The sequence below is a fragment of the Amblyomma maculatum genome, chromosome 4 (assembly GCF_055883805.1).
Source record: "Amblyomma maculatum isolate TAMU_Amacu chromosome 4, ASM5588380v1, whole genome shotgun sequence".
Classification (NCBI taxonomy): domain Eukaryota; kingdom Metazoa; phylum Arthropoda; class Arachnida; order Ixodida; family Ixodidae; genus Amblyomma; species Amblyomma maculatum.
The window spans coordinates 17,012,581-17,040,517 of NC_139347.1; the positions used below are offsets into that span (position 1 = coordinate 17,012,581).

The 27,937-nt window shown below is 45.8% G+C and overlaps 1 long non-coding RNA gene across 1 annotated transcript in view; it reads left to right on the forward strand.

Moving 5' to 3' along the window:
* LOC146190343 (uncharacterized) overlaps positions 1–27,937 on the forward strand; it is a 288,846-nt gene that overhangs the window by 47,026 nt on the left and 213,883 nt on the right. The window contains exons 2-3 of the long non-coding RNA XR_014706535.1: positions 9,534–9,619; positions 11,788–12,052. This is a non-coding gene — a long non-coding RNA (uncharacterized LOC146190343). The remainder of the gene's footprint in view (positions 1–9,533; positions 9,620–11,787; positions 12,053–27,937) is intronic.

Here is a 27,937-nt window from a genome sequence, read left to right on the forward strand (position 1 = left end):
CAGAGGTATTCCCGCGATTTATTGCTCATATTGCTGACAACTCCCGATTTTCCGCAGAACAAGCCTTTAATACCACCACATAAAAAAGAAAAAAAAAGAACCTCATTGGAAGTTAATGCCGGGGCTTCTTAAGAAAAAAAAAAAGTGTTTGTTCTGCTTTAACCTGCTGGTGATCCATGAAGTGACGAAAAGTCCAGCAGAAGAAAGAAGCAGAAGAAAGCGAGGAGGGTAAATGACTGGGCGAACGTCATGATACACGTTGCTCTTGCAGGGAATGGTTTCCCTGTCGGTACTATTCTGGATTAGAACCCTAGTCAGATCACTTAGACAATGCAGTGCTGTCATCGTGAGCAGCCTCGAGGATCGTACATCCTGGCGCTCGTTATCTCACTTTTTGTAAATAATTCAGGAATAGCAGTGCAGTTTGAGTCTATCGAATCTACGAAAGGCGTCAGGAATTGATAAGGGCACTTTTACTGGTGATAAATGAGAATCGCTATTTAAATAGCAACCCATACGATATTTGGCAGCAGAATATATTTATTATCTGCTGCCGACAAAGTGTGTACAATTTCATCAACTGATAGGCTGAACTAATTGTAAAGCCGAAGTTGCTGAGTGATAGAGAGGCCGAAGTTTCCGTTCCATTTCGGCGTTGCGAAACGGTCATTTTCGTGCGCGTATCGCTGTCTGGACGGCCCTTGCGCAAGGCTGTGCGAGAAGTAGCCTAAAATTTCGTTATCAATTGTGAGGTTTTCTTGCAATTTTACTTCATTTATGTTTGATTGCAATTGTTAGATCAAAGCTGATATTGGTTAGACTGATCTGTCCATTGCAGCAGCGCTTAAATGAAGACGAAAAAAAAAATGAAAAATACAAATGAGCCATTGTAGTGCTCAGACTGTTATAAGCCAGGACTCTTTCCTATAAGCCTCATGGGTATATACGACACTCCTAAGGATGACATTATGCTCTCGTTTTATCGCCTTTTTTTCGCGGAAATTTCGCAGCCCAAGACAGACTCAAAGATTGTCGGAACGTAGCATCGATTACTCGTAGTGCTCTCGTGAGCAGCATTAGCATATTCTGAGAGGAAGCACACGTAACATGATGAGGCGTCTAACCACTCTTGACTCCCGAGAACGAGAAGCCCGAAGCTAAACAGTTTTCTCTTTACTTTTTCACGATGTACTTCAGTACGCAAGCCGTCTCATTACGAAAATTGTCGCCTGATGCTGAGTGGTTTCGAAACCTGAGACGACGCTGTTGCGAATAATAATAGCGGTTGCGAAAGACCCTTCACTGCATGGAGGCTGAGTGAAACACTCCTGTTAATTCGCGGGTAAAATGAAGCAACCAATTTATGAATGCTGCTAGAGATGGAAGATTCCCGTGCTGATGGAAAAGAAAAAAAAGCTCGTTAAACTTGTCATGATGCATATGTGGCGGTCGTAATGCGTATTAGCTAGTCGGATGACAAAACATGCTCATTTGTTACCGGCCGAGTTGAGAGGATTAGTTTCCATGATTGCTACGGCGACAATAAACAATGCAAAACAAGATGAAACACTTAAACGTCCGAGTGACTAGAATGATTAAAAGACTGTTCTCTCTAAAGTTCTATCAAGTAGCTCGAATAGTTTATAGATTTAAATCAGCAGCGATAAGACAAAAGATGCGATTACCAAAGTTAGCACGGCTGGACCCGCCCGAAAATGTATGTGTTGGACGGGGGTCGTGCTTTAAAGGCAACCGGGAGTCTGAGATTAAGGCGACATAATCAGTGTTATTATAGAGCGTCCTGCAATTAAGAAAATGTGCAAAGAACACAAAATCGGTTGCTGAAGCAACAAAAAAAAAAAAAAAAGCACCAGTTCTCGCGAGATGAATGCGCAAAATCTTGCGACCTTTTTCTGAAGAGCTGTTCGAGAGCGAATGTTCTTTGAAAAGCCATCCAAATAAACACGATGAAAATGCTAGAGGGTATCTTGCAAAAAAATTGTACGGAGCACGCAAGCTTCGCCTCAAGGGTATGACGCGATAGCGTAGACTTAAACGCGACATATAAAGTCTCGCTTTAACCAATCCGCATAATCGCGCCTGCGTGGTTAAGGGGTAGAATGAATCAAGAGGGTTTCTGGTAGGCTCATTTCGGCATCACCTTCCTATATGAAGGAAGAGGATCGAGTTGACAGCTCCAGCCAAACGCAACGTCAGACACCCATACGCTCATTCGGTGCGCGGACATGTCGGCTGTTAGCTACCTGCTGGCAGCACCATACTTGGGATTTTTCGCTTACAATGCCAATGCCAGCATTTTGGTGAACGGGAGCATTAACACCATCGCGTTAAAAAAAACTAAGTGAAAACAACGACTCGTTGCTCTCAGTACCGACTTCTATGGTCGAAGGAAAGTTTGTTTCACGTGGAGGTAACATATGATAGTAAGATCATATAATGAGCAGCTCAAGCATCAGTGTGATTCTGGCTGCATTTGGGAAATTTGCTACACATTTTACTGTCGCATTCAAACAGAGATAGTTATGGTGTAAAACAATGCAATCAGAAAAAAGAGGCATGAATAATAGAGATTTACGGACGTTCTTGAATGCATTTTAAAGCCTGAATCCTAGCTGTCATTCGATCAAATTTCTTCACTTTTACGCATGCTACAATAAATAAAGCGCGAAGAGCTTAAATGACTGTAATACGAGAAACTTTGTGTATATATTGCTAACAAACTTAACAGCTTGAATATGTTACTCTGAAGAAAGCTTGCTTCTTGTGCTGCATAATTCACTCCAGATCATAGTTTGTCCGAGCCCTGATGCTGTTCTTCAAAATCATGCACCTTGCAGCACATGCATTTTGAACCTGAAACGGAGCTGATATTGTTTACAACATGCTCTTACTTCTCCACAAGTAGTGTCTTGTACATTGCGTTTGACGATGCCATCATTAAAAAAAAAACTTGAAACTGCATAATTGCTTGCGTATCTTCTGGCAACTGCACGATTTATCTTATAGGAAGGCCTACAAAAATTTATCTATTCACGAATAATCTTGTCAGATTGAAATATCAGTGCTAATTTTTGGAAGCAAGAAGCGCCGCAGCGAAATGACGGGCGCAACGCGGCTATGCATTGTTTCGCTATAAATCCGAGGCAAGCTCCACTTACCTCGCAAACCTACTGTGGAGGACACTTCCTAAGGACAGCGCTTGTAGTCGGTCGCTTTCCATCCGAGCTTGCAGCTTGCACATACCAAAGACCGGAAGAGAGTCAGTGAAGTTAAACTTAATCCAGTGGCGCGATGAGGATGAAGAACGGAGTTGAAGGCTCGAGCCACGGGGGGTTTAGACTTCCGGGCCGCACGAGAAGCGGACGTGATGTCACGGCCTTGTTTGCTTTTCGCTGCAGCATGCGCGCACGCGTCACTTCCGGCACACGCTTTGTCGCTGGCTGGCCATAAAGGCGAAAGACAGCAAGGCGCCCGTCGCCGTGATGCAGGATTGCAGCCGACAAGCAGGCCGGGTGGCCTCCGGCAGATATGTTCGCGCCTCGAGAATTGCCCCGCGAAAAACGGCCGCCCCCGCCGGGCCCGGTGCCTCAAACCCGCCGCCCGAGTCTGGGCGGGAGAGGGGGAAAGCAGTGGCGGCGGCGTGGCTATCGCCCCACCCCCGTTTTGCTGACGTCAGTGCTCTAAGCTGTTTCCGGTTCTAGGACCGCTTGGCGCCATCTGTGAGCCGATTCGCCAACTGCACTCCACTCATCTTTCCTCCTTCCTCGCTCATGCTTTCGCTCTTGCTCCGGCGAAGAGGCTCCGGGTGGAACGTGCGTCATTACCGGGAAGCTAGCGACGCGGGAACACTTCTTTTTTGTTTTCCCCCCAATTTTGCTTTTTGTGCTGGCCCGAGAGCTACTCAAGTGATCTGGAAGTGGAAGATGGGCTGTTCGGACTCCTTTGATGTGTTTTGCCTGAGACACAACAACGTTGAGCTTAAATGGCCCGCACCGAACAACTATTCACTGAATACGCACTGAAGAACGCTACACAGGTTTCAAAAGGAAAACACCAATGATATTTCGAACAACTCCAAAGAATGATTTTGGTGGCTGCCGTTGGTTAGCGCAGTGAGATACCTTCAAGCAACCTATCACATGCTCAGTGACGTTATCATAGTTTGTTGTGCAGTTGCCACAAATAATCCTAAACACGTATAGAAAATGAATCTGCTCTTAATTTATTCGTGAAGTCTTTCGCTGGCCAAGCTTCTTTTGAAAAGGAGCGCGAGAGGCCATGTGCTGAAGCCGATAACGACATTTCATCAGTTTTCATAGACGAACAAAGTAGAGCGAAGTATTTGAGCACGCATAATATTAAAAACACCAAGAACTATAGCCTAGCTTAGAATACCTGCGAGATAGAGAATATCGCATTAAATGTTTCTAAATATTTTGCGTGCTGGCTTGAGCACCAACGCAAACAAGCGTCCGCAATAGCTTATCTAGTCCACATATATAACGAGCGTCCAGGGTAATGTAGGTTATAGAGGGAAATAGCTAGTGCTAGCTGCAGCTATACAAGGGCTCTCATGTACACCCGGCAAGGTTTTTCCTTTTAATTTTTAAATTCGTGGTGCCGAATTCAGTGCTTTATTACGAAATCACTGTGCATATCCAGATATCTCAATTGCCTGATTAAAAGCGCCAATAGAACAATATATGGCGCAAGGTTTGTTGCGTTGATTTTAGATAATATGGGCCACAAATCGTACGAAATGCCTGACATTAAAAACAGCGTGAAAAGAGCGAGATATTAAAATATTTAATTTCGCATTATGTGTACAGGGAATGCAGTGGAGTCTCAGTATAATGCTTAACATCTTTGTCGAGATATACTGACACTTATTAAGGATTAACTGGTTGTTTTGTTTTGATCTTGGGAGATTTATGCGGCCTCTGGTCTTCCTATTGCTGAGTGGAAGGAAAGTTTCGAAGACGGGGACGCTCAGGACCAAACTGAAAGCGTGCTTCTTTGCAAGCGTACTGTTGTTAAGGCAAAGAACGCTTTACGGAAGAAGCCAAAAATGGTGGTCGCGGTAAATGAAGAAAACAAAACGAAAATTACTGCTACAGACCTCAAGAATACTGTATTCGTCTATAATCTTCAGAATGGGGAGGGGTTCGCAATAGGCCGAGAACAAAAGCATATTCTCTGTGCTCTTCAGATTCAGCAAAGTTTTTATTTTTGTTCAACCGCTGCACGTAATACGTAGTAGTGCGCCAATGTAAAACGGAGCACGGGCCTGTAAAAAAGTATTCTCCACCTAGGCTGCTGATGAGGCAAACCCCAAGAGTATTAAGTTACACATCCGGTTGTCCCACACGCATCCAAGCTGACACATGCGCATCCGCTTGCAGGGCGTGTCGCGAAACGAAATTTTATTCGTTCGTGCGCTTTGTTTGATCTTGAAAGCACTAGTACGTTAGTTTCTACATGCGACTTGTGATCTCGTGCTCTCACGTAAAACGTTTGAGGTATGATACCTTTCGTTCTCTGCTACGGCTGCAGTATGCTGTTTAAAGTTATTACCTTCATCGGGAAATAAAATGAGTGCGTTCAAATAGCAGCGCTGTCGCACATTGGCCACGCAGTACATACAGGCAACCGTGCCTTAAAAAGATGGAAAGCCGCCCGAGATCAACGTGGAAACTGCTTTTATCGCTGACAGAGTACAGAGATGCGTAACTAGTGGCACGTGGCTACAACTTCGGCCTGCCGACGTCACCTCCAGCGATTGCTTCGTTTCTCATTTGCGGTTCCGGCGTACTTAAATCAAAAACTGCTCTTCCTATCAGTATTTGTGTGATTCGTAGAGTGAATACTACTGTCAGGAAGCTAATATTTTTCTCAACGCGCGATTTAGCATCCACGGTTGTCCACGAATTTTTTTTTTTTTTTTTTTTTTTTTTTTTTTTTTTTTTTTAAGACGAAACCATTTCTTGGGTTATGCGTGACGGAGACAGAGCGCGTCGGCAGTTTGTATCGGTAGTGTGTGGACAGAGCCTGTCATCAGAGTGTGTCCGAACGAACTGTAAATAGAGTACCAAATGTAGTATCCAATATATTTAGAGTACGTGGAAGCCTTTAAATCTGGATGGGCCACTCCCCAAAATGTGGCACCGAGGACGCCCAAAATTGGATCTTGTTAGAAATTGACCAAAATTGATGTCGAACCTAATTTCTGTACGGCTACTTCAGTGGTGGCCTGAAAATTGAAATTCGCCACTTTCAAAGTTTGGCACCGTAGAACCGGAGAATTAGACCTCGCCTGAATTTTTGCAAAACTCGATGTTTAATCTAAAATGCCAATTCAGCGGTTTTTCCAAACTGGGATGAGCCACCTCCAGTATTAGGTATCCTGTATCCCTGAAATTTGACCTTATCAAAATTCGACCAACACCAATGTCTAACCTAATTTGGGTAGAGCCAATTCAGTGACGACCTCCAAACTCGGGTTGGGCCACCCCCCAAAATTAGTTCGTCGACAACCACATCTGACTTTGTTCAAATTTGACCAATAGAAACGGTAACTAATCAAGGATACTGTGTAACGAAGTGTGGAACTGATAACGGGACTAGACACGGAACTCCCAAAGCTTTCGCATTTCTGCACGTGAGCAGACTTAATTGCACCGCTCCTATTATTCTCATTATTGTGTGTCCCAAATATAGCTCTCTCTTCTGGAATGTTTATGTCGTTGTTGTGGCTGTCACACGTTCGCGCTCCGCTTCTATTTTGTGATTATATCTTCGGGAGCTGTATCTTGAAATCATCTCTTCTTTATTATTTTTTTTTGCTGCGCCATAGTACGGTACCAACACAGATAATTATAGGCAAGTAATACGTCTAGAAACAAACTCAGCTGCTAAATGACGATGGCCGTACTGTGGAAAGTAACAAGGAAACTATGAGAATGGCTCGCTGATATATAGCGCGCCCAGACACCCACTTTTGAGCGTCTGAAAAGCACTCAGGAGCGAGGCTACCAGCTCCAGCCCACTCGACGCTCTTTTTGATACAGTTTCGCTCCTTCGTCATGCGTTGAGCTAAGCACGATTGCAAGTTACTATTTGGAGCAGCGCATGAATTGCATCCCTGATATTGATCATCTCAGCCTTTACCCTTTAACGGAGATACATGCCGCAAAATAATTGGCTGCGAATTTCAGCTGCTGCCGCTAAGGTGGCCATATGAACCTCTCGGTCATCCGCAGCCAAAAGAAGTACCGAAAAATGTGCGAGAGAGCAAAGACCAGCCAGAGGTAACCTTCGGATAAGGGGTGGAAAAGAGAGTATTCGATAATGAGCACGCTATGCAGACGTCCGTATTGATTCGACATTTGCGAGCCAGAGTGAAGAGGGTGGCGATGCAAAAGAAAGACTGAGAGAGAGAAAGAGAGAGAGAGAGAGAGAGAGAGAGAGAGAGAGAGAGAGAGAGAGAGAGAGAGAGAGAGAGAGAGAGAGAGAGAGAGAGAGAGAGAAATCTCAGGCTTCTGCAATCTCCGGCAGTTATCCCATCACGGTCTGACTGTATGCTACACACCCGTCCTCTCTTGAGCTGCTGCAGGATTTAAGTTCATTACGCACCGGACTGCTAATCTTTTCCATGTCAGTCGTTTAGTTTTGGGACGTTAATTCTTTTGTTCCCGCGGTTGTTATCGCAGACTTTGGCTCGGGTCTTCATTAAGTTTCTTTGATGTCTCTGCGGAGGTTTGCGCTATGCTAACCTTAGAATTTGCAAAAGACGGATGCGAACGGCTGTTATATATATATATATATATATATATATATATATATATATATATATATATATATATATATATATATATATATATATATATATATATATACATATATATAGATAGCATTGACACTCACAATATGCAACACTCATTGATAGCAGAAGAGCGAAGAGTCCTTTTGTTTTGTTTTCTTTTCAACAAGCGCACACTTATCTAAGCAGTATTTTCCACCTTCATTAACTTTCTGAAAGAAGGCTAACCCCATATGCTGAAAGCTAAGTGTGTCATTAAGTGAGCATTTTTTTTTTATTTGCTGCGATAGCACCGCCAACAGGAAATTCGGTGCGAACCTTGAACCAGTCTGAAGGTAAAACACTGGTGGACTAAATATTTTATCTTTGATGCTACTGTGTTTTAAATTAAACAAACAATAAAGATAAAAACTTTAAGAATTAAAATTTTAACGCGATCTGTGAAAGGTGCTGTGTTCTTTTTAGAACACAGCGTTGTGATCGAAGAACCAAGGGAAAGCCTCTGGCAGGTAGTAGCTGGTGTCTGGCATGGCCAGGAACTGACTGCACTTGCATATTGACATCACGTGACCGCATGGCGTGGCACGATTTTGGCACGAGCTGCCAACTCAGACCTCTCCATACATATGGGAGGGCGAGATCAGAATCTGCTTTCCAGGACTGTTTCATTCTGAATCAGACATGTTACCTCTGGGTCACGCTGGTACGTTCGTACGGCTTGATTAAAAAGGGACTTGATACTTATGTCGGGTGGCCGACCACACACGACTGTATGATGAAGAATGTTTGGGAGACAATAGATGAAGAAATTATGGGGTTACTAATCGGATGAGTAACACAGTCAATGTACGCGAACAAGGCTCCGCATGAACAAGGATCCGCAAACAGAGGCCGTTACCGGTATCGCGTGGGACCGTAAGGGCAGAGATTAAAACTCCCTCAATTTTTTTTATTAGATGGTATAATGAAATTATGTGATGTCATGGCGATTGATTTCTGAAAATGTAGGCAATGCAACACGCTCCACACACCGCCACGGTGCTATCGTAGCAGATTGCCACTGGAAGTTGATTTCTGCTTATATATAAGTAAAAATCAACAAGCGTATCCTATGGGATTCGATAGTTACGGACTTGCAGATGCAGTTCTGCAGGCAAGTCGCAGTACGGTTAGGGTTAGCGTGTTTTGGGACCACTTGGACGGTAACTAGACACAAAGGTTGAAATTAAGAATAAAATAAAATACACAGATTTCTAGCCCCCCCCCCCCCCCCCCCCACCCCCCGCTCCTTTTTTTTTTTTGTGTCCAAAGGGATTTTTAACTTAAGAATGTGCCCACGCTTTCTAGGAATTTTCAGTTATTTTCTCATATAATTCTGCTTGGTCTTTCATTTGCTCATCTCATACATTAGGATTTTTGTATGCACGATAAGAGCTCGAGTAGACGGGATAAACCACACTGTCTAATGAGCTGAAAATAAATGAAGAGGAACTAAAGTGTTAATCGCGAAAGAAGCATAATCAGCGAAAGAACTCGCGCCGTTTGGGATAAACCGATTACAGTCAAAGCGAGGATTGGCTGGAAGTTTTGTTTCTCTCTTATGTTCCTGGCTTGAGGACACGCTCATCCAGGAGTGAAGAGAGGCAGCACCTTTTTTTCGAAAGCTTCGTGATTGAGCTCGTTCTCTTTGCAGACGGCAGGAATGAGGTCCTTCGCCAGTACAGCGGGCACTGGCTGCTTTTCTGAGAGCGGCTAAACACAGCGCCACGAAGCCGAAAAGTGAGTTTCGATTTATCGGGTATTTGCCGTCCTCTTAGCCCGCAATATGTTTCGGCGGCTTGCAGCACAATGTTACCACTCATGAACAAAGCGTAAAGCTACCGCAGCTGCAATCAGTACTTCAACAAGCGTTTTTATTTAGTGTGTCTTAGCCTTTCCGCGAAGGAATAGTGCATAGGTGGTCGGCGTAGTTCACCGCAGTGTACTAACGGTTTCTGTCTCAGCCCCTGGTGGTGTTAGATTCGCTAAGCATTAAGAAAAACTCAAGACCTGCGGGATACAAATTTCGATGCTGACTCAAAATCCGGTCGTAAAAAATAATGGAGGGCGCAGTGCTGATACTGTTATGGGGCGGCGAACAATGATGGTGGCAGCAGACGAGCAAACTAAAGCGTCGTTGCCCCCCCCCCCACCCGCTACACACACACACACACACACACGCACACGCACACGCACACGCACACGCACACGCACACGCACGCACACACACACACACACACACACACACACACACACACACACACACACACACACACACACACACACACACACACACACACACACACACACACACACACACACACACACACACACACACACACACGCACGCACGCACGCACAGAGAGAGAGAGAGAGAGAGAGAGAGAGAGAGAGAGAGAGAGAGAGAGAGAGAGAGAGAGAGAGATAACGGATACTTGTGTGAAGGCGACCGCGACAAGCGTGCTCTGCAGTCATCGAAGAGAATGTGCGCTGCTGACGGCGGCGTTCAAATACATTAAAACTGAAGAAAGAATTTCTTCTATATAAAGCGAGATTATGCCATAGAAGCAATTGTGTGCGCCTACAAACGTTCCAGATAAGTCCGATAGAACTTGTCGACTGAAACAAGGCAATAAGGCCTTGTGCCCGTGGTTTGAAGAGTATGCAAACAAAAGTTAATTTGTGCACAAAAACATTAAGCCGAGGTCTGTACAAGCTGTCATTCGTGTGGCAGTCAAACACTGTGGTAAAGGCAGACCTCTGACTGTGATCCCAGCCGTGAATGATAAAGGGCGATGGATTTACAGCGGTGGCTAATAGTCTTCGGAACCCGGTCGCTGATCCCAAGGTCGCCGATTTGACTCTGGCTGCGACGGCAGCATATCGATCGAGGTGAGACAACAAAAGGGGTCCATGTACTCTGCAACGACAGTACCCATTCAAGGGCCTTTGAAGGCCTAAATTGTTCCGAAGCCTTCCATTACTGCGTGCTTGATAGCCCATGATTCGCTTCTGGACGTCCAGCTCCTCAAATAACAATTCACGACATTTTGAGAAGCCCCATTGTCTCATGGGCGATTAAGAACGTCCGTGATGGTGCATGGCAGTAACGCGCTGGTTGGATTAACCTTGCAGCGGCCTATTAGCTTCAAATGAGTTACTTTTTTAGTGAATGCGCGCTTCACAAGGGTGGTGTACTCCAAAAGCTAATGCCTTTTATCAAGTGCACGATAGGAAAGGTGTCACACAACGCAGCCTTCACCCTTCTCAGGTTGCGTGCCGCTCGTGACGAAAATTATGACGCTGAAAAATAATGTTTTATTTTGGAGAGCATGAAAAATGAAAGGTTTCACTCATTTTTTTTTCTCACTATTTATTTACATATTTTGAAGCATGTCGCTGCAAGTACATAGTACATAGTAATTCATGCAAGTACATAGTACGCGACGACTTTTCTTGAGAGGTAGCATAATCATAATTTTTAAATGGGGGCCCAAGAGCCAACTAATGCATAAAGAGTAGCTTCTGCAACAGTAGGCGTCAACATATTCAATAATAGTTGCTTATTAAATCGGGGTCAGCAGTTACTCGCCTCATTGTCAGCACCAAGAACTAATTTTCACCTGAGAAGAGCAGCTATTTGGCGTAAATTACACGCAATTTATACAACCAAGTGGCGAAAGAACCGCGCGAAAAATGAGGACGAAGGACTACACGCAAACACAGGACGGACACTCCACTTAGCCATGAACTAGCCCAGACAAAAGTCTTAATTCTACAGCTACCATTTGTAATTTGTACCGCAAAGAGTGCTCATCTGTGTCCACTCCTTTCACTCTTCGTTAGCTTCATGAGCTTTGCCCTGAGGCTTTTTCATTTTCTCCTTTTCCACCGCGACCCGTTTCCAGCCGTGCCGGGTGACGAGCGGCTGCCTTTCACTGGGGCGACGTGACGATACAGCGAGCGGACATCGTTGCCGCCAACGTGGCACGATGGGGGGCAGTGGTCGGAACGGAGGTGGCTCGCCTTTCAGCGCGCCCATCGCCGCTGACACTGACGCCGCCGTGAAAGGGTGTCGAGCAACGAGGGCAGCGTAACAGGACGCTGGGTCGTCTTTCCGGACAACGCGATGGAAAGAGAGGGTTTCCGACCCCCTCTGACGAAATGGCAAGGGTAAGGAAGGAAGCCAGCTGCGCTCTCACCTTCCCATCTTTGCCTCCTATTTCCGTTGCTTTGGCTTTGTAACGAAGTGGCATGAAGGGGAAACCGGGAGTTGAAAAGGGCAGTGGATCGGCGCTGTGAGTTTGTAAAGGGAAGCTGTGTGTAGTGCGTTTTGGGAGCGGTAGTCTTACAAAGCCTTGACAACCCTAAATATAGGGAATTTGAGCACGGCTGGTGCTTTCCTAGTACGCCATATAAAGCTAATTGTGAGACGTTCTGTGTTCTTTGTAGGTTTTATTCCCACGAGCCGTAGCCTCACGTGAAGGGGAAGGGGAAGTATATGAAAAATGAATAAAATAAAAATTACCTTTCGGCATGTTGTTCACTGTGCTTGGAGTCGTACATAAAATTGTGAGAAAGATTGTAGTGGGTTAAATATTTGAATGTCGCCATCCGCAATGCATATGAGTGAAATTAAAAAAAAAATGTAAAACTAGTGCATTCTTCGAGCATTATTCAACCTTGTAAATTAAATACTATTTTATTGTACTAGTGCTTAGCAGTTAGAAGGCCAGAAATAAATCTTGGTGTGGGTTGGGGACTTCGGCCAAATGTCTGCTGCACTGACGCATAGACATCTCCTAAAAGGGCTCCGTATCGCCATGTTGCTTGATGAATAGTTGTTGACTTCGGTGTCTGAACACTAACATGGCGGAAGTGGTAGCACGATATCCCTACACTTGTTACAAAGATTCCAGTCCGCAGCTGTCTTTAGCTTTACGTGTGCAGTGCATAAACGTCTATACAAGATATGAAGAGGTCCTCAATGCTGGCATCGATATCACCCCCTGCCTCGCTTACCCGCAAGCGTTGGGGAATTTCAGTGTGGGTACTTTCCTTGTCTCATTCACACTTCACTGCTTAATTTCTGTATCTTTACGGAAGGCTCTGACAAAGTCCCGATCCCCACTTTAACCGAGGAAGATTGCATTGCGTTCCGTTCTTACTCAAGCGCTAGGCTGCAGATGCAGGCGGTAACGACCGCTCAAGGGCTACGTTCCTTGGAGAAGCTTGCCAAAATCAGGACACGGCCATACCATGGCCTCTTAACGCACCGACGTCGCGACTACGTAGACTAGAAGGCTGATCGGCAGCCTGTCGGGCGACACCAAAGGAGGCCGACTCGCCGTGACGCCCGGGTTTGACGTGCCCGAAGCAAGCGGAGCAGAAGGAAATCAACAGACGGATCGAAGGCCAGCCAGGGGGAAAACAGGTCGGCCAGCCAAACAGTCACACGAAGAAGCTCGCCGGGTGCGAGAAAGAGCCGCGCTTCGTCACATGTGAAGGCGTGTGTCCTTTTTGGTGCCTGTTACTATATACATTTCCTGACCCCCTTTCATCTGTCTGTCATTCATTTGGCTTTTTTCCTCTGAGTTCATTCACTTGCTTGAGCTTTTCTTGCCACCGTTTATACACCTGGGCATGCTTGCTTTTCGCGTGCGATCTTCCCGTGGGCCGAAGCCTTGCTGGGCATCATAAATTTACCCATGGTGTCAAGTTAGATTGTGACGAAGCCGTGGAGTGGATTCCAGCTCATGTGTGTTTTTTTTTTTCTAGACACATTCCTGGCATTTTTTCTTTACAAAATATAAAAAATAAAATAAAACGAAAATATTTGCAGGGAGACTTTATTCCATTATAAGTTGGCAGCGCGATCAAGTTATAAGTTTTTGAGACCCTGCGATCCAGTTTCATTCTTTCATGGTTGTGTTTGTGGAAGCCTACACGTCGGCCTGCACGCAAGCAAATATCACTTCGGGTAATTTAACTATTGGTTCAATGCTTCCCTGAAGGTGTTTAGAGGTGGCGACACCCGGGCAGTATATATAATAGAAATTAGTTTTTACTTCCGGTCTGATATTGACGTCAGCAGTTCACATGACGTGGCAGCTTTGGCAGGAGTTGCGACTCGGGAAGTTCCTTTGAGACTGGAGCGTGAGGTGGAAATCGAACCATCCGGGAACCTTCGATCCCGTTTCAGATGTGCCTTTTTTATTGCGAAAGCAATACTACTCTAGGTTTCGAGCCCTCAGCGTAGCGCGGGGGTAGCCACGTCTTACCCACATGATGCTGTGCCGTCACAACCCACGTGACACTAGGGTGAGAGCTGGGCTACCAACTCAAGCGGTGGACCTAGCGTGGCGGTAGCCATGTCTTAGCCATGTCTTAGCCACGTGGCGCTGTGACGTCACACCCTACGTGACATAAAAGCGAGAGATGGGCTCCCAACTCAAGCGGTCAGCGTGGCGCGGTCGGAGCCCCGGCTCAGTTGGCAGGAGCTGCCAACATGGATCTCTCGTTTCACATGAGACGGTCATGTCAGAATGAGCCTGCCAGGACCCTGGCATTCACTTTACCCCTATAGGCCACTAAGGCACGTTCATACGGCTTGGTTAAAGCGGGGCTTTACACGTGGGCTGAGGAAGAAGAAAAAGAGAAGAAGAAGAACGCTCGGTCACCCGCAGCTAATGCTTTCGCTCAATATTTGGTTCAGCAGCGTTGAACTTTTGCAATTTTTTTTGGCTGTGCAGGTATGTTCTTCAGCCATTTAACATAATGCGTCAGTTTACAACTGAATGCTCAGGGCACGAGACAATAGTGACAAGGATTAAGGTACTTGTGATTAGGATAGTAGGAAAGTGCATGCACGTGAAAGAGGAGCCGCGAGGCTTATAACCGAAGACAGGAGCCATTAACACTAAACACCTGAAGAGAAAAATCAAATGCCCCCTAACTTTTTACTTACTATAATGATATTTACGTAATGTCCAGCAATACTTTCAAAATCTCTGGCTGAAAGTAAACACACAAGCTGATTTTTTCACCTTCCAAGGGACAGTCTTCTTCCCTCCATTGCCATTACAGGTTATGGCTCTGCTTTGGGGACACATAAGATTACAATCATTGTAAAGAGGCAGAACGCAAAGAGACGAGGTAGGCGAAAGTCTGCGTAGATTATTTTAAGGGCACCTTATACTGGCAGAGAAGAGAAAATAAGTCATTAAGAAATAGTCAGTTGCAATTAGGCAAACAGGAAGCAACGCAAAAAAAAACAAAAACGTGTGCCTACTCCCGCCCTGCATGCCTCCCTCCCTCCCTCCCTCCCTCCCTCCCTCCCTCCCTCCCTCCCTCCCTCCCTCCCTCTCGACACTCATAAAATACCGGCATGCAAGATGAACGATGGTGTAAACACGCGCTGTCATTTGAACAGCATTCTATGCTGCACTTGAGAGGTGGAAATGACGAGCAAGGCGAGAGGATGGGAGGGTGCGTTGAGGAGAATTTGGGTCGAAATCCCGAAGCTCAGCCATATCGTGTGGTGCGTCTCGCGCGATTCGCGTAGGTTCCGCAAGAGTCGCATTATGCTCGCCCTCCACGTCGCGCGAGAATCCAGGCCAAGTAAAACAGCGCAAAATGTGATTATAAACTCATTACTCATTCCGCTCCAGTGCCGAATCTATGAGCGCTGTGAGCAGAGAGGCGACATTCGCGCAGCAACGCAGGCGGCAAATGGGGGAAAAGCGAGAGGCGAGTCCGCCGCCGTGACGGCGACTCGCAAGTGCGGCCAACTGTATGGCTGGCTGTCCGCACCAGATATCACCGCTGCAAGCGGTGGGACCAACGTCCACGCTCGCTGACGTGGACCGAGCGCCGTGAGTGCCGCTACAACGCAGCGTTGTGGACAACAGCACTTCGCATCAACACACAATGCACACTGGGAGCCGGACCGGCGACAATGCATCCTCCACGGTCGAGCGGCACTGCCGACGGATGATTAATTTCTCGTTTGCCGGCCGCATCGTATTCATCACAGTCGGGAGATAGCCGCTGGGAACGGTTCTTCTTCTTTGCTGGAAACAGCTTGCAAAACACAAGCATCGAACAACGAACACGAGCACTCGTCTCTTGAGTAGGCGATATGGTTCGAAGTGAGAGCGCCTGTCTGTAAGGAGCGCTTTGGTACCAAGAAGGCACAATCTAGCGCCTATCCTTTCATGTGTTTGCCAATAGGATGCGGGCCTCGTCTTGCGTAATTCGCGGTTGTTGAACAGCGTGTCTCGCGATAGCCTGGTTGTGCAAGGATCGATGTTACAACAGTGTGCTGAGGTAGCTTCCACGCTCCTGGAGAACGACTTCGGTCAGCTGGGTTTTGCAGTGCGTTTTACAACGATGCCTGCACCATCTTGACGTAGCGCTTAATTCAGTAATTAGCTTACTCTGCCGTATGCCGGTAATCTGTAAACGCCCACAGCCGGCTGAAGAAAGCGTAGCGCAATGCCTGTTCAAAAGCGATGCTGAAGGTTTAGTACTCACAACTTAAGAAACGCGGGAAGGCGAAGTTAAGTTGACCAGTGCAAGGCTCGCAGCGCTATTATGGCCTCGAAAGCTGCGTTTGTGTCGCTTTGCATTCATTCCGTATCGTTGCTGTCGCCAGTTTTCAAACCTAGTTGTGAGAAACCTGCTATTTCGCCGTTGAATGGAAGATCATCAAAATAGACACACCGAAAAGACGAAACGCAACTGATTTCACTTGCGAAAGCGCAAATTAAAAGCGATTGATCGATGAAAGCTAATGACGTGCATGCCTAAAGAGCCACTCAAAACATTCTAACTTGTCTGGCAGTGGCTGGTACCATACGGTCAAATATGTTTAACCGCGGCGATAACAGTCCTCCAGAAGGAGTTTTTTCAGGCACGTTCTCAGAAACCGGTTTGAAGAAAAAGGGCTAAGCTGTGCGTAGCAAGTCTCCACATGGCAAAAAGAAAAAAAAGAAAGAAAGAAAAGACCCCTGCCGAACTGGGCACAGATGTTGTTAATTGAAGACACACTCGTTTATCCTTCAGCGCTTACTGCGAAATTACTTCTCGAAATACTTGAAGCATATGACTGTCGTTTCGATTCTGGTGTTAGCATTCGCTTCATACAGCGAGTGGTCACTTTACTGAAAAGAAAGATAAAAGAAATATCGCTTTCTCTTTTCAGTTTCCGCATTTTAAAAAAGGTTGAGAATGATGGAGAGGTTGCGCCCGAAGAGGAACGTCTGCGCTGGTGGCTTGAGTGTCCAGATTAGGGGCTAATTGCAAGGGCTATTAACTTCCGCCCTTTTCGAAGGGCCCAGGAACACTCTTGAGCTGAAATGCTGGCTTTATTCCCACTTGAATGCGCCGATATAACTTCATTCAATGAGCAATGAATCGAAATGAAATGAAGAATTTATGTGCGCGCGCAATCAAATGAACAGCTGCAAAATAAAATGTACTTAGTTCTCACCGTCATTTTATTAATTGTGTAGCTTTCGAAGTGGCTGCTCATGTTCTTCGTGCAGACATGAAAACGTAAATGATTTTAACCAGGTAAGGCAGAAACTAGCACGCGGTCTTACAGCATAGTACAGGCGGTCTTGTATAAACCTGCTTCTTATAACCAGCACTATACATCCTTGATCGGATAGTCAATAAATTAACACGATCAAGAAATGCTTTTTTTCTATTAAACATGGAAAAAACGTACTAAGCAGTAATATTCCTGGAGCTACGGAAAATATTGAGCGGTGCAATGTTTGAACATATTGTTTTCGGTGTTTTATATAAGGCACTTTCCAAAGCATCGGAGAAAAATGCAGGTGCAATGTTTAAATTTATAGCCTGTCATGAGTACTTTGTGCGAGAATGCTAAATGCTTTGCCATAACTGCGGTTGTTCCGATGAATTATGGTTCGCAGTTCTTTCAGGCGCGAGTATTTTCTGCAGATAATAGCAGGAACTTCCTGTGAATTCCGCAAAAACATGGTTTAGCACAGCTTAGTGATTGCAGAACCAGCGAGCGGGTGCGTGTTCTTGATATCGTTACGACATTGCGGTTTGGCACGACGATTGATGCGGTGAGCCTCGACGGACTTTTATTCTGCTGTTTGAATTTGGTGCAACGTGCATTTTGGGCAGGCGATTGGAGAAAGCTGAAGAAATGTTTTGGTACAAGGTTACGATTCGACATGCGCCAGCGCCGTTGCGATGTCGCAATCTCACTATATTTTTTAGTTCTATATCGTCCTCAATGCCGAATAGAAGACCCAGTTGATAGCGGCGTAATGGCTATTACAATGCTGACTATGTCGAAGTGGATTAAAAAAGAAACAAATAACCTTTATTAATCCAGCCCGGACTCGCGTTTTGGGACATTTTCCCGCATACAATTTTCTTCTATGTCAATCGTATCATGCTTTACGTTACAGGCGGCAGTGATAAATTGAACTGAGGCTGTATAATCTATAGATGAACTTTTCCTTGGAATTAATATGCCATAAATAATAATTAAGAGTGCACATTTGTCAATAAGCAATTAATCCTTCATCTGGCCTTTTCATGAATGAAATTTTTGAGCTGTGGAAAAGAGACAGGTGAACCAGTCAGAAAGAGAGTCCTAACAAAACAGCACTGGCCAAGGTTGTGGAATACCAGTAATCAAGTGTCGCGCTCGTGCCAGGGAACGTTTAGAAAATCAATAATTGCCAGACGACGTGGCCGGACACTGACCGGTAGGCTGGTTGTGTCACGTAATGAGGCCATATGACTTCACCTAGTTTGCAGGAATGCTAATCGTTTAGGCCCTTCGAAATGAGCGGGTGATATGGGAACTGAACCCGGGACCCTCGGATCCCGAATGAGGCACGGTACCTCTGTGCCACGCAGGCACATTCGAACGGCTTGATTACAGTGTGGAGTGTATCTATGCAAAGGTGGTCTTTCAAATTATGTGGTAGCTTAAGAAATGTGTGCGAGATAATCGTTGCAAAAATAAAGAATTAGTTATTGAGCTTGGTAGCAAAGTCGTTACGTGAACGAGGGTACGCACCGCGTCATACCTTTAAAGGCGGAGCCCGAATTCATTTAACATATATGACGTTTATGTCGAACCAGACTGACTGACTGGCTAAGCACCTGGTGTTGATGAACGGTGCCAGAGCTGTTGTGCAAAAAGCACAGAAGTCAATAGTCAACTTGCAGTTGTTGAATTCGTTACTCGCGTTAAAGGCGTCAGCGTGCACTGAAGGCGCGCTAAAGGTCGTAAGCGGAACTATACACACGCCAAACAATGACATGACGCATGAAAAGGCTGCATTCATGTATACACAGTACACATCTAGAATATATGTAACAAACTTTGAAAACTGCACCGTGAAACAGCGCACATATCGAGGCTATGTGATGAACTTAGAGTAGGCTCCTCACTTCCCGTAACAGCGGAAAGGAAATGACTGAAAATGATCCATGTTTACAATAGCGTGCGAATACGACAAAGTTCAGCCGCAGCAGCTTCATGACTCCTGGGAAGCACATCTTAACAGTGCTTCTTCACAGAGCGCGCTGAGAACGCGCGAAGCTGAATGTGTGCGGGAAATGCGAGAGTCCCAATGTCGTCTACAGGTTTCGATGGCAACCGTTGCTATCCATCGCGATATGCTATACTGCACCCCACTCGAGAAGTTAGAAGGAAAGAGCAAGAAAATATGCAGACGCAAGGCACAACAATTTCTGTTCACATCGCCCAGACGAGATTGCGTTCCTCGCACCACAGGCCCCAACATGGCAAGCCAGGAATTCTAAGGCCTTGATGCTAGTCAGGCAACGCTACCAGACCGCGTTTCAGCCACTGTTTGTTTCATTCTCCCTGAATACCTTCTCCCCCACTTCTGTTTCCCGACCGTTCCCATAAGCTGTGCGTCTCTTTCCTACGTTTTTGCGACACCCTTCGGATCCGAATGTCGACGTGCATCCGCGCGGAAAACGGCGCTCGGCAGAGAGCCGGATACTATGCGCAGAATGCAACTTTCTCACGCTCTAGAGTTTTGCATTTCCTTATAGTGCGCGCACCGCGCGGCATCTCACTTCGCGACTGCGAAGGAGACGGCGGAAACTGAGCTCCGTCACATACGACGCCAGAAAAAGTCAAGCACAGCTCCCTGCGAAGTCGGCCGCAAATGAAACCACCGCCGCAACGCCACTGTGGTTGAGGAAGAGACGGCATAGGCATCACGGAGGAGACCACGCCCGGTTGTCCGAGAAATGCCAACAGTCCGGCCCGTGTAAAGGCACAAAGAGAAACGCATCCTGGCCAGTTGAGCAGCGACTGAAGGCCGGCTGTCCAGAAAGTTCTGTCTGCACCTCTTCACTGCGGGGTGCGAAGAAAACTGGACAATAGGCCAACTTCTCCGCGCCGGGAAATTGTTTGTCCTGGAAGACGTTAGGCAAGGCAGACGCCCAAGCGCTTAGCACACAGCTGTTGTCCTCTACTTCCCTTCTCCTTGCCTCTCCTCCCAGTCCCTCTGCATGACCGTACATGCGTTACGACGTCGGCACTGTAGTGGAGACCAGCGCAGAGTACGGGGAAGATGCGAAGCTTTGCTCGAAGCATCCGCTGCTACAGACAATATTACATTCCCCAGCCGCTAAGACGGAGGGGGAGCGCGGGTGTCTTCCGAGCGGAGACAATTAAATGAAGTGCGTCGCAATGCTGGGTCGATTAGCAAGCGCGCCGCGAAGTTTCTGGTTTCCCACTTAGGTCGGAGTGCTGCGCCTGCGCCGAGGGTGAGTGGGAAGTGGCACTGCTTTGGGAGGATCGAATGACAAAGTTAAAGGACTACAAACTGGGACTCCTTTCCCTTTCTTCTGCAGCTTCGGCGAAGTGTGTTGCGTGCTTCTCTTTAAGAAAATGTCTCCAGGAAAGCGTTACGATTTCCATATCCAGCACTTCACGCCATAAACACTCTGAGAAATGCGGTTTGTCGCGCAGAAATATCTACGCGAAAAAGAGAACGGCTTTTTTTCTTGCTTCCAAACTTCAAGGGAGGTTCGTGTATGCGCCTATTTAGGCCTGATGTTGGTAGCAAGGACAACTTCGAGGTGTCGGCTATTTGACTGACGTTAATTGCAGAGACTAGCATTCAGCGTCACCGCGATCAAAGTTGAGTTCCTTAATGCTATATTTTTGGTGTTCTTTTAAAAGAGGAACAGTTGTACAAAGTCCTACACGAAATAAAGGCATTCAGATATCTTCTTGATCTACTGCCGAAAAGTGTACGGATAATTGGTAGGAAATAGATGGAGGCGGAGCTCTAGGGGCACATAGCCTAGAAGCTATAAAGCTGAGCAAGTGCTATTGCTGGCTAACTTGTTCGTCTCTTTTCCCGACACTGTCCGCCTGTGTGCTCGATGACACCAGTTTATCAGTTGGCTCAACTGACCACGCACGTTGAAATGGGAACCGAAGCGTAGACTAGGGCGTTATGTCTGGGCACTCAACGTCGCCAATTTTCTTTCCGCATAAGAGGGATGTCGGATTGCCATTTCTTATGGTGTATGGCAGAAGGGTTTTCTTTCATTCTGGGTCATGGCATTATGCATTATGGCATTAGGGGTCATTATGCCCCTAATAGTTATGCATCCTCAGCATTTAGTCCGTTGAAGGCGAGATAAACTCGGAAGCTGATTCTTGCAAAAGTTAGGACTTGAATGGACGCCACAAGAGAAAAGGGGTTTCTTTCTAACGAGTAAGAAGAGAACCTTATGGGCCCTTTGCTTTTCACAAAGGCTGAGCATAACAGAATCTAATTAACCCCTCGCGAAGTGTGTGAACTATGCATTTTTACCTTTGACCACAATGAGATTGAGGGGACATTGAAGCGCATATTTAGCCTACATTCCGTGCCCTTCAGCCTCCTTAGCCCTGCTGTGGAAAGATTGTGAACGAGTAATTTTTTTCGTAGCACTGTACAATGTGAATGGGCCAGGGCGGCATTCCTGATCTATCACGCCTCCTTCTTTGTGTTCAGTTTGTTTTGGAAGACGGACTCATGGGCACCTGGGATGCTTTACACCGGTGCTTAAGTGCTTGTTTCAGATATTCAGAAGTCGCTAGCGAACACAGATGCACGTACGCGCACACATATACAGTTTCTATCGCTCTCTCCCTAAAGAAAGTGCAAAATAGTCTTATTTAGTGATCTTGAATTGCGATCGCAAGCTATTGGCTAGCACCCGCCCACTACAACTAAGCGACACGTCGTCTATGGAATAAAATTAAGGATTTTATCCGGTTGCCAGCGAATGTTATTTCTTCGTCTCATGTTAGACCATTTTGAGTATTATTTTGATGCCAGTAAAAAGAAAAAACAATCTAAAGAGACTCTCAAGCTCCGAAACGGGAGCTCTGCCACGCCCGTTGCGTATCCCAGTTCGCCTGAATATGCACTTTGCTGCTGGCATAATCACTGTAATCTCTTAATTTGTGCTTTTTAAAATTTATTTATTTCACTTTTTGACAGCAGACAAATAGAATGCCTGATGCAGGAAGAGGAGCTAAAGGCAATTGGTGCCTGACGAGGCCTCTGTTCTTATGCAGTTCAGACTGATGCTGCATGATATATTCCAATAACCATTTCCTTAACAAGACTAGGTATATAACGCAACTCGGTTCTACAATTACAAGAACTTTTCACACGTACAATAGCAAAAAACAAGACACCACACAATTTTGATCACCATATGAAAAATTTAACTGTTGTGTAATAGCACAAACTAAGAAGCATTGTATCTGTAGATTGTGAAACAATTTACACATAACGTAAAATGAACACAAAAAGAAAATCACAAAACAAGATGCATAGTAAACTTTATTTGTTGCACAAGGTTTATTTTACAAAAAGAAGGAAGTTCATTTCTGTGTATATTTTATACCAGAGGACCACAAAGTATTAATAATATGGTGTTTAAATGCACGTGCTGTATATTCAAAGTTTAAAATGTATTTAGGGTGGCAAATATTTATAGGCCATAGTGTTTTTTCCATCATTTTTCCTTACTTTAACACAGTAGCTTCATATTCATGAAACTTTCAGCGTATACATACCGCGTTATGCATGTGAAAGGTCACCCGTGAAACGACATCAACTCCTCTATAAACAAGCCATACGAATGGGCCTGCATGTCCTATAGAGTAGCATGACTGGTTAGGGATCCAATGGACCCCAAGGGTTCGGTTCTCATTTCGCTAACCCGCCTCAAGAAGCTGAGTTGGCAGCTCCTACCAACTGGGCCTCGGGACATCATCCAACTCACCGACCAACCAGTGCCTCGTCAAGCCCCCTACCAAACGCCATCTGTCAGGAAATTTTCTCTCAGATGGCGATCATCGGATTTTCTGAACGGGGTCTTTAACGCTGTCCCTTTAGTAATACACACAACGGAAAGTAAGTGGAAAGAAGAGGCCGTACACTTCACACCTTATTTTACAAAGGCCTGAGAGCGGTAAACTTGGATAGATGCAGTTTGCAGATAACTTCGCCGCATCACAAAACAAAGGCACAAAGATATGTTAAAAGGGCGAGGTACGAGTACTAACCATATTTCCCGTGTGTGATGATCGATACTGCAGAAAAGATAAGGACGAGACGAGTACACACATATCGTCGATCTGTCTGTGTACTCGTCTCGTCCTCGTCTTCTGCGCTGTAGCGATAATGACGGACCAACGTGCGTTTGACCTTTTCTGTACGCGAAATTACCCCGACACTGATTAGACGAGTCGCCAAAGCGTCATCTATTTTTAATGCGTGTGCACAGGTGTTAAGCTAATACACACATCAGTCCAGAATTACAACTGGTATTTGCAATATTTTATTTGTTGTTAAGATGCCATAAGGCCAACTTAATGATTGTATGATTAGCAGCGAAAGTTGCATATTCGTCCCTGCATAGTTTGTAGCATCACACGAATGGTTCCACGAAGAAAAGTGGCTCTTTTTGACCAAAGGACCGTACATAGTATTGCTGGTTACGCACTCGTCATCATTGACGCAGTGCCAAATGCTGCTCACAACACAGTACAAACAGCCTGGAGAATCCATTTCCCGCCGTTCTCTTGAACACAGCCACCGATTCGACGATGCCAGCGTAACTCGCACCCGATTGCATTGTCCCGCCCTGTCAGTTCTTCTTTCTCATGCGTCATGCACGTACCAGCCCCTCTTCTTCCACCCTCCCTTACAGACCACCGGTGCTTGCGCGGCCATCACTATCTTCGCATTTGGCGCTCTGTGGGCGGCGGATGAAAAAGGACTTTTGGATAACGCGGTAATTCACTGGAGAGGACGCCGCAGCGACTGCTTCAATAAGGCGTCGGTCTTTTCCCCTATCCTGCTTCTCTCTGCGTTCGGTCCTTTTTTGTAGATATATGATCCTTTCGAGGGTCTTTCTTCGTTGATCGAAATTCGCTAGCCCCGCTACGCAGCTACGGATAAGGGTCCAAAACTGTTTTGTGGAACGTGAAGAAAAAGGTACAATGTGAACTGAAAGGATGGAGAGAGAAATAAGACATGAAAAAACAAAAACGAACAAACAAGGAAATGTTGTCAGAAAAAGATAGGGAGAGCCAGTAGGGAAAGTGAGAACAGAGGAAGCCACCATGGTGCACCAGCGGCTCCTAGCGGCGGCGCGACCAGCGGCCGCCTCCGTCAGCCAATAAATAATGGTGGTGCCGCCGGGAACACCGCAACGGGACGAGGCTGGAGTAGAATTTAATTACCCGAGCATCCGTCTCCTCTCCTTTCTCTCACCTTCTGTTCTTTTCTTTTATTTTAACCGAAGAGAAGGCTGGTAGAAAAATAAAGTAAAATATAAACGCGAGCAAATGCACCGACTAGTACGGTCAACGCGATGTCTCTGGAGAACGGGGCCAGAGTGAAAGAGGCGGACTGAAGGGGCTGGATGGAGAAGGGGTGAAGCTAGCTAGTAAGTGAGGCAAGAGAGTCATCCAGTCGCTTCTGTAAACGAGAAACCTCCACACACCATTCAAACGATGAGGCAGAATCACCTCTCTCCTTGACTCCTCTTGTTCTTTTGCATTATTTTAATCGGAATCGGGAGTGTTCCCTTTCTTTGCAGCTGGGCTGGTGACTGTTCGCGCGCCAGCACAAGCGGCAGGCAGCGAGATTTCCGCGTTTTCCACGTCGCGGGACTCCACAGGCAGCAGTGGAGTTCCGGTATGGCGGGCTTGAACGGAAAGGGTAAAAGAAGAAATAAAGCACTTCCAAAAAAACAACAACAACAAAAACGAAATACATGGAAAAAGAAAATGCTAGAAGGCAGCACTCTTGGTGCGTGCGGGGAGGCGCTCTGTCGGCCCGCCACCACCACTACCACCGCTGAGCGTGGTGATTCGACATCATTAGCAAAGAAGCTCCTCCGTCGTTGCTGCCTGTCGAACGGTGTTTTTCTGTTTTGTGGTAAGCCTGCTTTCGAGTGCGGCTGCACGTCGTCTTTATTTTTGCCACTCCGTTCAGTAAGAGCTCCCCCTTCATATCCCGCTCCCTTAAAGCGTCAACCATTGCCATTACTTTGATCGCGCGCGCGTAAACTAGCCACACTCTGTATAACACAACAGCGTCGTTTTGCTCTGCACTCTGGTTCGCAGAGCAAACGACCCATTCTACAGAACTTAACGCTTCTTCCCGTTTTTTCAGCGCTATTAGCTTACTCTCTACGAGCCACAGGAGCCTTCTGCCGACCGCTCAGATTTTAGCTGCACGCCAATGTTTCGTTCACATACATGCTTTTTATATAGGAACGCAGGTACTTGTGTATTGCTGAGCCCCGGCTTCCACCAGACGAGAGAATACAATATTAGAATAACACATCGCGGGCTAGTTGGTTCATCACAAGGCAGAACAGCGCAAGCTACACATGGACAAGAAAGGAAGACGAAACACACGCAGAGCTGTGTGCGTCTCATCTTCCTTTCTTGTCCCTTTGTAGCTTGCGCTGTTCTGCCTTAAGGCAGTGCATCTTTAGCTTCCCTAAATTGAGTGTAACAGCTTGTTAGCTTAGATGGCGCGAGGTGTGTTGCTTATAAAATGTTCCACAGAGGTTTTATACACATTTTATGACAGGATTTCTATCCTTTCGACCTATTGCTTAGGCCTTAAGAAATATGTAAATATCTGCTTGCCAAAGTCTGCATTTCAATTTCTTTTCCTGTGTAGACTATACACCCACATTATTAAATTTATCTGTACGCTGCCTATAGACAAAACTCCAAGAAGAGTGCATTCTATTCATGACATTGTGTCGCAGCGAAGAATATTAGCTAGCACACAATTACCACTTGATCGTTTTATAATCCGCGCTGCCCTGTTGGTGTCTCGGGAATTCGTATTGAATATGTAGTATTGTGGTTGGCTGTGTTGTTTACAAAAGTAAACTGACAGTCGTATAATTGTACGCTTAGGTCACCTCTGACTATGTAAATCCTGCTATGGAGAAACCCTGTCCTCTCCTTTATTCATTTTTGCTCCTTGCAAAAGCCACATTATCTCCATTACGCGGTTGAAAAACAAACCGCTGCCTAGCGATTGAAGATTTTTCAGCGCCGCAGTTAATATACTGCCGGAAAAAAAATATTAGCTATGCGGAATTGGCGTTCGAAATAGTTGGTTAACCAATAGAAGCATTTATGGGTGTTGTATAGGGAAGACTGTACACAAGATCGAAATTACGTGCACTTGTTAGAATGTGGCAAGATTCGCTGCAGGGAATTTAGTAATTAATGGATGAAAGGCTCCTAACACTGCTAAGAGCACGCGAGAGGCCGTCCATTGGCGCAAAATGCAAACAGGAACCTTTCCAAACCCATGGCTATATAGCAAAATTTTCGCAAATCTTATTGCACCTAGTTGCAAACACAGCTCACAACCGGCCACATTCATTCACATGGTGTGGACATGTACACGACACAACGCAGACAATACAGCTACAGTGGATGCGTAGGAGTCCCTCCTGCGTACCACCGAGCTCGCCCAACAACGCCAGCTCATTTTGCGCGCATTGGAGGCCGCAGAGTCCCAAGGGATCCCTGCTGACCTTCTCTAAGCAGTGCCACCAGTCTTTCGGCTGGTTCCCCTTCTTTGGGAGTAAATAAAGAGTTTATCATCATCATCATCATCATCATCATCATCACGTGAGCTGCTGAAGCTTTCTTCTTTCATTTACCCCAATAAATATATCTCAAGGAAACTCAGTGAGATGCAGGACATGATATGAGGGGGTTTTAGCTAATGCCCTTTAAGCGATATTGTTCCGATGGTGGTTAAAATTGCCGTTTCAGCCGTCTAGATTTTCACACAACTGGCTCTTAATGGATGTATACCCATCCCCTTGCCGTCAAGTATTGCTCGACGAGTACTGCGTTTTCTATCCTCTTGCGTTGTTTGACAATGCTTTGTTAATATTCTAGCGCACTGGTGCACTTCCTGTTTTCCCGGACCCGGGTAAACATTTTCAATTCCTCCGTCCAGTTGATTAGCAGGACAACAGTGCCAGTCAATACGAAGGTGCTGGTTTTCGAGGAAACAAAACACAAGCGTGACGCAATACTGGAAGGAGTGTGCGCCAATTTTTCTGAGGCTGTAAGAATAGAAGGCATTCATACGGTCTGTAATGCCGACAATTTAACATATTCGAAATCATTATATATCAACGATTGTTCTCAATAGCTTTCGGGAGTAAAGCAAGAAAAAAAAAAAAAGCTAATATTTTTGATGTAAATAATCGGCAGTGACAGTTTATCTCCTTCTTGTTCCCATTTTGTAGCACACTGAACATTGGCGCGAAATAAAAATAAAAATAAAGCAAGACATGCACGAAAATACACATTTATGGAAAAGAAAACCATACCGGCAGTAGGGACTGCGAAAGGTGCAGTCGCCCAAATATTTAACTGGCGTGCGTGACGGCCGCATTTCCTTTGATTCTGAGCGGTAACGAGGAGTTAACTTGCTAAACGCC